Source organism: Emys orbicularis, chromosome 3 (genome assembly GCF_028017835.1).
Source record: "Emys orbicularis isolate rEmyOrb1 chromosome 3, rEmyOrb1.hap1, whole genome shotgun sequence".
In the NCBI taxonomy this organism is placed as follows: Eukaryota; Metazoa; Chordata; order Testudines; family Emydidae; genus Emys; species Emys orbicularis.
Window position 1 is genome coordinate 95,042,275 of NC_088685.1, and position 8,787 is coordinate 95,051,061.

Sequence of the window (8,787 nt, forward strand, 5' to 3'; positions counted from 1 at the left end):
TTAGGACAGAGGCTGTTAGTGAATCCATTCTTCTCTTCCTTTGTGAGCTTAATACATTTGAGGATTACTGTGCTAGGTTCTACAGGCTGTTATTTCTGGTATCATACAGAACACATTTCACTGTGTATCATGACTCGTATGTTTAAAACAATTATGTTTATATAACAAAGGTAAATTTGTACAATAACATTTGGAGAAGCAATGTAGTAAAGAAACTAGACAGCCCCCCAAAATGCTTTGTATTTTAGTCACTAATAAAACTACATTTTGTAATGAGACTGGCTAATCCTCAGAGCATTCAAATGCCTGAGAGTCTTTTCATTAAGAAGAGGAGTACTTGTGGCACCTTAGAGACTAACAAATTTATTAGAGCATAAGCTTTCGTGGGCTACAACCCACTTCTTCGGATGCATATAGAGTGAAACATATATTGAGGAGATATATATACACACACATACAGAGAGCATGAACAGGTGGGAGTTGTCTTACCAACTCTGAGAGGCCAATTAAGTAAGAGGAAAAAAAAAAACTTTTGAAGTGATAATCATGATGGCTCAGTACAGACAGTTTGATAAGAAGCAAGTGTGAAAATACTTACAAGGGGAGATAGATTCAATATTTGTAATGGCTCAGCCATTCCCAGTCTTTATTTAATCCTGTGTTGATTGTGTCTAGTTTGCATATCAATTCCAGCTCAGCAGTCTCTCATTGGAGTCTGTTTTTGAAGTTTTTCTGTTTTAAGATAGCCACCCGCAGGTCTGTCATAGAATGGCCAGACAGGTTAAAGTGTTCTCCCACTGGTTTTTGAGTATTATGATTCCTGATGTCAGATTTGTGTCCATTAATTCTTTTGCGTAGAGACTGTCCGGTTTGGCCAATGTACATGGCAGAGGGGCATTGCTGGCACATGATGGCATATATCTCATTGGTAGATGTGCAGGTGAACGAGCCCCTGATGGCGTGGCTGATGTGATTAGGTCCTATGATGATGTCACTTGAATAGATATGTGGACAGAGTTGGCATCGGGCTTTGTTACAAGGATAGGTTCCTGGGTCAGTGTTTTTGTTCAGTGATGTGTGGTTGCTGGTGAGTATTTGCTTTAGGTTGGGGGGTTGTCTGTAAGCGAGGACAGGTCTGTCTCCCAAGATCTGTGAGAGTAAAGGATCATCTTTCAGGATAGGTTGTAGATCTCTGATGATGCGCTGGAGAGGTTTTAGTTGGGGGCTGAAGGTGACAGCTACTGGTGTTCTGTTATTTTCTTTGTTGGCCCTGTCTTGTAGGAGGTGACTTCTGGGTACTCGTCTGGCTCTGTCAATCTGTTTTTTCACTTCAGCAGGTGGGTATTGTAGTTTTAAGAATGCTTGATAGAGATCTTGTAGGTGCGTGTCTCTATCTGAGGGATTAGAGCAAATGCGGTTATATCTTAGAGCTTGGCTGTAGACAATGGATCATGTGGTGTGTCCTGGATGGAAGCTGGAGGCATGTAGGTAAGTGTAGCGGTCAGTAGGTTTCCGGTATAGGGTGGTATTTATGTGACCATCGCTTATTAGCACAGTAGTGTCCAGGAAATGGACCGCTTGTGTGGATTGATCTAGGCTGAGGTTGATGGTGGGATGGAAATTATTGAAATCATGGTGGAATTCCTCAAGGGCTTCTTTTCCAGGGGTCCAGATGATGAAGATGTCATCAATGTAGCGCAAGTAGAGTAGGGGCGTTAGGGGACGAGAGCTAAGGAAGCGTTGTTCTAAGTCAGCCATAAAAATGTTGGCATACTGTGGGGCCATGCGGGTACCCATAGCAGTGCCGCTGACTTGAAGGTATATATTGTCCCCAAATGTGAAATAGTTGTGGGTGAGGACAAAGTCACAGAGTTCAGCCACCAGGTTAGCTGTGACATTATCGGGGATACTGTTCCTGATAGCTTGTAGTCCATCTTTGTGTGGAATATTGGTGTAGAGGGCTTCTACGTCCATAGTGGCCAGGATGGTGTTTTCTGGAAGATCACCGATGGATTGTAGTTTCCTCAGGAAGTCAGTGGTGTCTTGAAGATAGCTAGGAGTGCTGGTAGCGTAGGGTCTGAGGAGAGAGTCCACATAACCTGACAAGCCTGATGTTAGGGTGCCAATGCCTGAGATGATGGGGCGTCCAGGATTTCCAGGTTTATGGATCTTGGGTAGCAAATAGAATGTCCCTGGTCGGGGTTCTAGGCATGTGTCTGTACAGATTTGTTCCTGTGCTTTGTCAGGGAGTTTTTTTAGCAGATGGTGTAGTTTCTTTAGATAATCCTCAGTGGGATCAGAGGATAATGGCCTGTAGAATGTGGTGTTAGAGAGCTGTCTAGCAGCCTCTTGGTCATATTCCAATTTATTCATGATGACGACAGCACCTCCTTTGTCAGCCTTTTTGATAATGATGTCAGAGTTGTTTCTGAGGCTGTAGATGGCGTTGTGTTCAGCATGGCTGAGGTTATGGGGTAAGTGATGTTGCTTTTCCACAATTTCAGCCTTTGCACATTGACAGAAGCAATCTATGTAGAAATCCAGTCTGTTGTTTCAACCGTCCGGAGGAGTCCACGCAGAATCCTTTTTTTTTGTAGTGTTGGTAGGGGGGGATTCTGTGGGTTAGTATGCTGTTCAGAGGTATGTTGGAAATATTCTTTGAGTCGGAGACGTCGAAAGTAGGATTCTAGGTCACCGCAGAACTGTATCATGTTCGTGGGTCTGGAGGGACAAAAGGAGAGGCCCCGAGATAGGACAGACTCTTCTGCTGGGCTAAGAGTATAGCTGGAAAGATTAACAATATTGCTGGGTGGGTTAAGGGAACTACTGTTGTGGCTCCTTGTGGCATGTAGCAGTTTAGATAGTTTAGTGTCCTTTTTCCTTTGTAGAGAGACAAAGTTTGTCTTGTAAATGGCTTGTCTAGTTTTTGTAAAGTCTATCCATGAGGAAGTTTGTGTGGAAGGTTGGTTTCTTATGAGAGTATCCAGTTTTGAGAGCTCATTCTTAATCTTTCCCTGTTTGCTGTATAGGATGCTGATCAGGTGGTTTCGCAGTTTCTTTGAGAGTGTGTCACACAGTCTCTCAGCATAGTCTGTGTGATATGTAGATTGTAATGGATTTTTTACCTTTAGTCCTTTTGGTATGATGTCCATCTGCTTGCATTTGGAAAGGAAGATGATGTCTGTCTGTATCTGTACGAGTTTTTTCATGAAGTTGATGGATTTCCTTGTAAGTATTTTCACACTTGCTTCTTATCAAACTGTCTGTACTGAGCCATCTTGATTATCACTTCAAAAGTTTTTTTTTTTTTTTTTCCTCTTACTTAATTGGCCTCTCAGAGTTGGTAAGACAACTCCCACCTGTTCATGCTCTCTGTATGTGTGTGTATATATATCTCCTCAATATATGTTTCACTCTATATGCATCTGAAGAAGTGGGTTGTAGCCCACGAAAGCTTATGCTCTAATAAATTTGTTAGTCTCTAAGGTGCCACAAGTACTCCTGTTCTTTTTGCGGATACAGACTAACACGGCTGCTACTCTGAAACCTTTCATTAAGAAGGGTAGGCAGGTGTATCTAGCAAAGGTGCCTGTTCTACTTCCTGATAATGTTTGGGGGAGGGAGGGAGAATGTGTGTGTGTAGGGGTGTCACATACACTTGCTTGGGGCAGATGTCAATGCTGCCAAGGTTGCAGAATGATTCATGTAAAGAGAAAGCACATTAAAGCATGAGTGCCTCCTTTCCCTAAACAGAATGGGAGTCTTTGATGTAATACACAGTGGTGCTTACAGTGAATGAGCTTTATGTGCCTTGCTGAGGAGATCACCAGGGTTAGCTGAGACTAAGGTAAGAATCTTAATCACATAATGACTTTCCTTTGTTGCACGTGACAAACAGGCAACTCTTCCATATTCAAAAACTTGCAAACTTGATGTTGCGGTATTAAAACATGCAAATAGTCACTTTTAATTGATACAATGCGTTGACAGTATAGTTATAGAAAAATCTATGATTAGGTTACAGCTGTCTTGATTCACACAAATATCCCATAGCACAAACTGAAACTGCTTTTGGTACACAAGTAATTCCACCTCCAGATCTTTTTTTTTTTTTTTTGCACCATCAAAAGTGATTTTTCCCCTTCTTCAATATTTTATTGATGTTCAAAAACATTAACACAGTATGCAAATACAAGAAATATTAGATCAAAGCCCTAATGGGGCCAAAAGATTTCACTTTACATTGAAAAGAAGCTTTGGTACAAATATATCAAAGAGCTCTACTTTGGTTTAGAAGCAACCTACAACAGACCAAGAGAACTTTTTGAAGTGAAGTCACAGAATCATTCTTGCAAATAGCAAAGGAATTGGGGATAACAGACAAAGTCACTAAAGCAATTCAGAGGCAAAAGGAAAATGGTCATATGTTTCTTTGATACATAAGACAAGAGAGTCAGTGCCCAAGTATGTTGGTACAAGACTAATTCCATATGTACAAAGTACACCTTACTGCCACACATGTTCTCCTCCAGTTCTTTCTTGTAGAATATTCTCTCTCCTCCATTAGGTAGCATTTCTTTAAGCTGTCCACCAAGGGATGGTGGTTTACTATTCCTTCAGTGACTCGTGTTTCCTAGAACAAGCTAGCAAAATATGAATAAGACTGAACTGATTTTTCAAGGCAACTGTTTAGGGTTGTGCATGGGATATTGTATCTAGATTGATGATGGGTCCTGTGTTCAGGGCATATTCAAATTTAGAGTTTCCAGTGTTGGTCTTTCTTTTCAAGTAAACAGTCTGCACAGTGGCATGGGTCATTCTCTCTGTCATCCCCATGAGTCAGTGGTTCTCAACCAAGGGTACGTGACCCCTTGGGGGTACACAAAGGTCTTCCGGGGTTACATCAACTCATCTAGATATTTGCCTAGTTTTACAACAGGCGACATAAAAAGCTCTAGAGAAGTCAATACAAACTACAATTTCATACAGACAATGACTTGTTTATACTGCTCTATATACTATACACTGAAATGTTAGTGCAACATTTATATTACAATTGATTTATTTCATAATTATATGGTAAAAATGAGACAGTAAGCATTTTTTCAGTTATGGTGTGCTGTGACATCTTTTGTATTTTCATGTCTGATTTTGTAAGCATGTAGTTTTTAAGTGAGATGAAACTTGGGGTATGCAAGACAAATCAGACTCCTGAAAGGGGTACAGTAGTCTGGAAAGGTTGAGTGGTTAGGGAGATAGCTCTTAGGTCTATGCTTACAGTAAATTCTTGTCTGGTTCTTTTCTTCTCTCTAGGATTTGGGGATGTTGGTGCCAGCAGACAGTTCTTCCTGTGGAAAATTCAGAGGTGAGCTTCTCCTCATGCCTAGAGGCCTAGTGGTAGGGAGGGGGCAAGGAGGGTGAAAACAATAACCCTGCAGCCCTGCAAAGGTGAACCAAGAAAGGCTTTCTCCTCTTACCCTGTCTCATAGAGGGAAGTGTTTGTGAGGGGGATGACTTCCCAACCGGAAAGGAGAAGAGAAACTGACAGGAGCGCATGTGGAAACAGAGGATGGGAGATGGAATGTAGTAGCATTTCAAACACCATCGGGTCTTGGGTGGGGACATAGGGAAGTCTAGTGGCTGAGCTAATCAGTGCTTGAGAGCATCAATGGAGACCCCACTTTGAATCTCTTTTTCTACACTCACATTGGTAATACACTGATAGTGGGAGCCTTAATTGAGATGTGCCTAATTCAAAGTTCCCCTTAACTGAGGCGCTCCAAAGGAAATCTGTTTTTAAGCTCAATAAAACCAAATGGCAATGGCTGTTTCTTCAAGTGGGGTGATATGTCCACTTCACTGGAATTCACTTTTGGTGATTTAGTGTTTTTGTGTGTATTGTGCCTATTTCAGTCTGATTGTGCTGGTGCAGTCTGATCTTTGAGCAACTTTCAGTCCCTCATTGTCTCTTAGCATATGCTGGCAGTGTTAGAACTTTGGGCTAAATTTTCAGTAGTGATCTCTACTTTTGGGTTCCCCATCTTTACAAGCCCAAGGCCTGGTTTTCAGAGGTTGTAACCATTTATACACAACTGGTTTTCACTGAAGCTGTGGTGCTCAGGACCTCTGAAAATTAGACCCTAGATATCTAAAACTGATCATCCAAAAATAGAGGCCACTTTGGCAAATTCGGTCAATGCATGTTATTTAAAAACCCTTTTAGCTCTCCTGTCTAGTAGGTGGCATTTGTCTTGTGCATATAGGGCCTGCATCCTTCAATCCGGATGATCAGACCCTGTTTGTGGCACTGTGTGTTCATTAGTAACAGCATCAGAGGTCTTCAATTACTAGTGTTCTGTAGTGTGGGATTTCCAGATCTCATGCAGTATGGCTTATATTATGCTCCATGAGGTCAGAGAGCAAGTCAGAGAACATGAACTGTAAGAAATCTCCTAATGCCAAGAACTGAAGGATGATGTTTATTTGAAAGCAGGAACAAAAGAAGCAAAAGGCAATCCTCAATAAGCAAATAAAAGATCAGTCAGATCAAGCAACGATAATATGACAGTTTCCTATACAGTAACTCCTCACTTAAAGTCGTCCCGGTTAACGTTGTTTCGTTGTTACATTGCTGATCAATTAGGGAACATGCTCGTTTAAAGTTGTGTAATGCTCCCTTCTAACATCGTTTGGCAGCCGCCTGCTTTGTCCACTGCTTGCAGGAAGAGCAGCCCCTTGCAGCTAGCTGGTGGGGGCTTGGAACCAGGGTGGACCAGCAGCCCCCTATCAGCTCCCCGCTCCCCTAAGTTCCCTGTGCAGCAGTTGCCTGCAGTTCAGCTGTGTCCCTCCCCCCACTGCCATGTGCTGCTCCTGCCCTCTGCCTTGGAGCTGCTCCCCGAGACTCTTGCTTGCTGTGTTGGGGGGGGAGGAAAGAAAGAGGGGGGCTAATGTCAGGGTGCCCCCTCCCCCCTGCTCCTGCACCCCGCTTACCCCATTTTCCATAGAGCAGGGCTCAGGACGGAGGGAGCTTGCAGCAGCTGCGGTCTCAGCAAGCTGATCTAATTAACAAGGCAGTGTACTTAAGGGAAATGTGCATATCTCCCTCCATTCCTGCTGCCTTGCAGAGTGAGAGAATTAACCTTGAGGGCTCAGCCAATTGCTAGTTCATCATTTAGCAGTAAGGGAAATATCCCACCCTCTGACTCCTCCACCTCAACCAAACTTCACAATCATCATCACTGTGTACCGGTATTAAATTGTTTGTTTAAAACTTATACTGTGTGTGTGTGTATATATATATATATATATATATATATATATTAGTCTTTTGTCTGGTGAAAAAAATTTCCCTGGAACCTAACCCCCTCATTTACATTTTTAATTCTTATGGGGAAATTGGATTCGCTTAACATCATTTCAATTAAAGTCACATTTTTCAGGAACATAACTACAACGTTAAGTGAGGAATTACTGTACCCTCCTCGCCCCAGCCAACCTGTGCAATCCCTACATTCCCGATGACTAAGACTGCATCATTAGTGGTGGGAGCAGGCACGGGTCTCCACTTTCTTTCATGATCGATGCTGACAGACGGGTGTAGCTGATGCTCAGTTAATGTGATGGTAAGAGTTTTCAACAATAGTTTAAAAATGGCAACAGCAAGAGAAGAGCTTATTAAAATAACCAGTTCACTCAGGAAGCCTGTGTGTTTATTTGGATCTATTCAAGCAAAGTCCCAATCTGAGGTTTTTTCTTTGAATCTAACTAAATGTAAATATGATTTAAGGCAGGGCTGGCAGTCGCCTAGGGTGCTACAATTTGGGGGGGCGGCGACCACGGCGGTATTTCGGCGGCGGGACCTTCCGCCGCCTCTGTGGGGGGCGGCATTTTGGGGCAGGACCTTCCGCCACCTAGGGCGGCAGAAAAGCTGGCGGCGCTCCTGGTTTCAGGGTACTCATAAACAGCTCAGCTGGGTGTCTTTTGCTTTTTTGCTTGTTGAGGTGGGGTTTCTATGGCTCTTAACACTGGATCAGCTTACTAACATAGTAGGACAGCTTGTGCTGAGCCAGAACTATGAAGTGCTCTCTCTCTCTCTCTCTCTCTCTCTCTCTCTTTCTCTTCTCGGTCCTCCCTGGGCAGAGAGAGCATGATGGCTAGAGTAGCAGCATGATGTGTTTAAGTGCTCTCTAGCTGAGCCCAAATGAAGGCTCGTTCTCTCCTGGTCTGGTCTTTTTCTGTTAACTTCTTTTTTCATCTCCTGAGCCAGTTGTGGAGAAACCTGTCCAACTGATTGTTGTTTGGTTTTGGAGTTTTCTTCCCCCCTACTTCCAGCTCAAGTTTATTAAGCCCCTATGAAGGAAGAAGATATTTTATTCTCAGAGCTGCTGTGCTCTGAGTTAAGTTGCAGTTCTGGTTTGTCATTGCATATTTACACTTTCCCCACTCAGTACCTAGACGTCCCAAAAATTGCTGCACTTCCTTCAACAGGGTTGGCTCCTGTCTGTGCAGCTTACTGTTTCATGCCAGCAACACATGCCTGTCTGTGGCTGCCATGCCAAGTGTCTTGTAGCTGCCCTTGCTGCCAGCACTGGGCAGGCAGCATCCCACGCTTTGGTTCCTGTCATAGTGTACTTGGCTGTGAAACTCTGGATTATGAGTGAGAAGGTTAGAATTCACATGGACTGAAAAATAAAATGTTTGCATAAAGCTCTGCAAAATCCAATGGTTTCTTTTGCAAAGGTTTGTCCCAAACGTGGTCTCTTTTTTTTAGTCCATGCAGATTTTCAG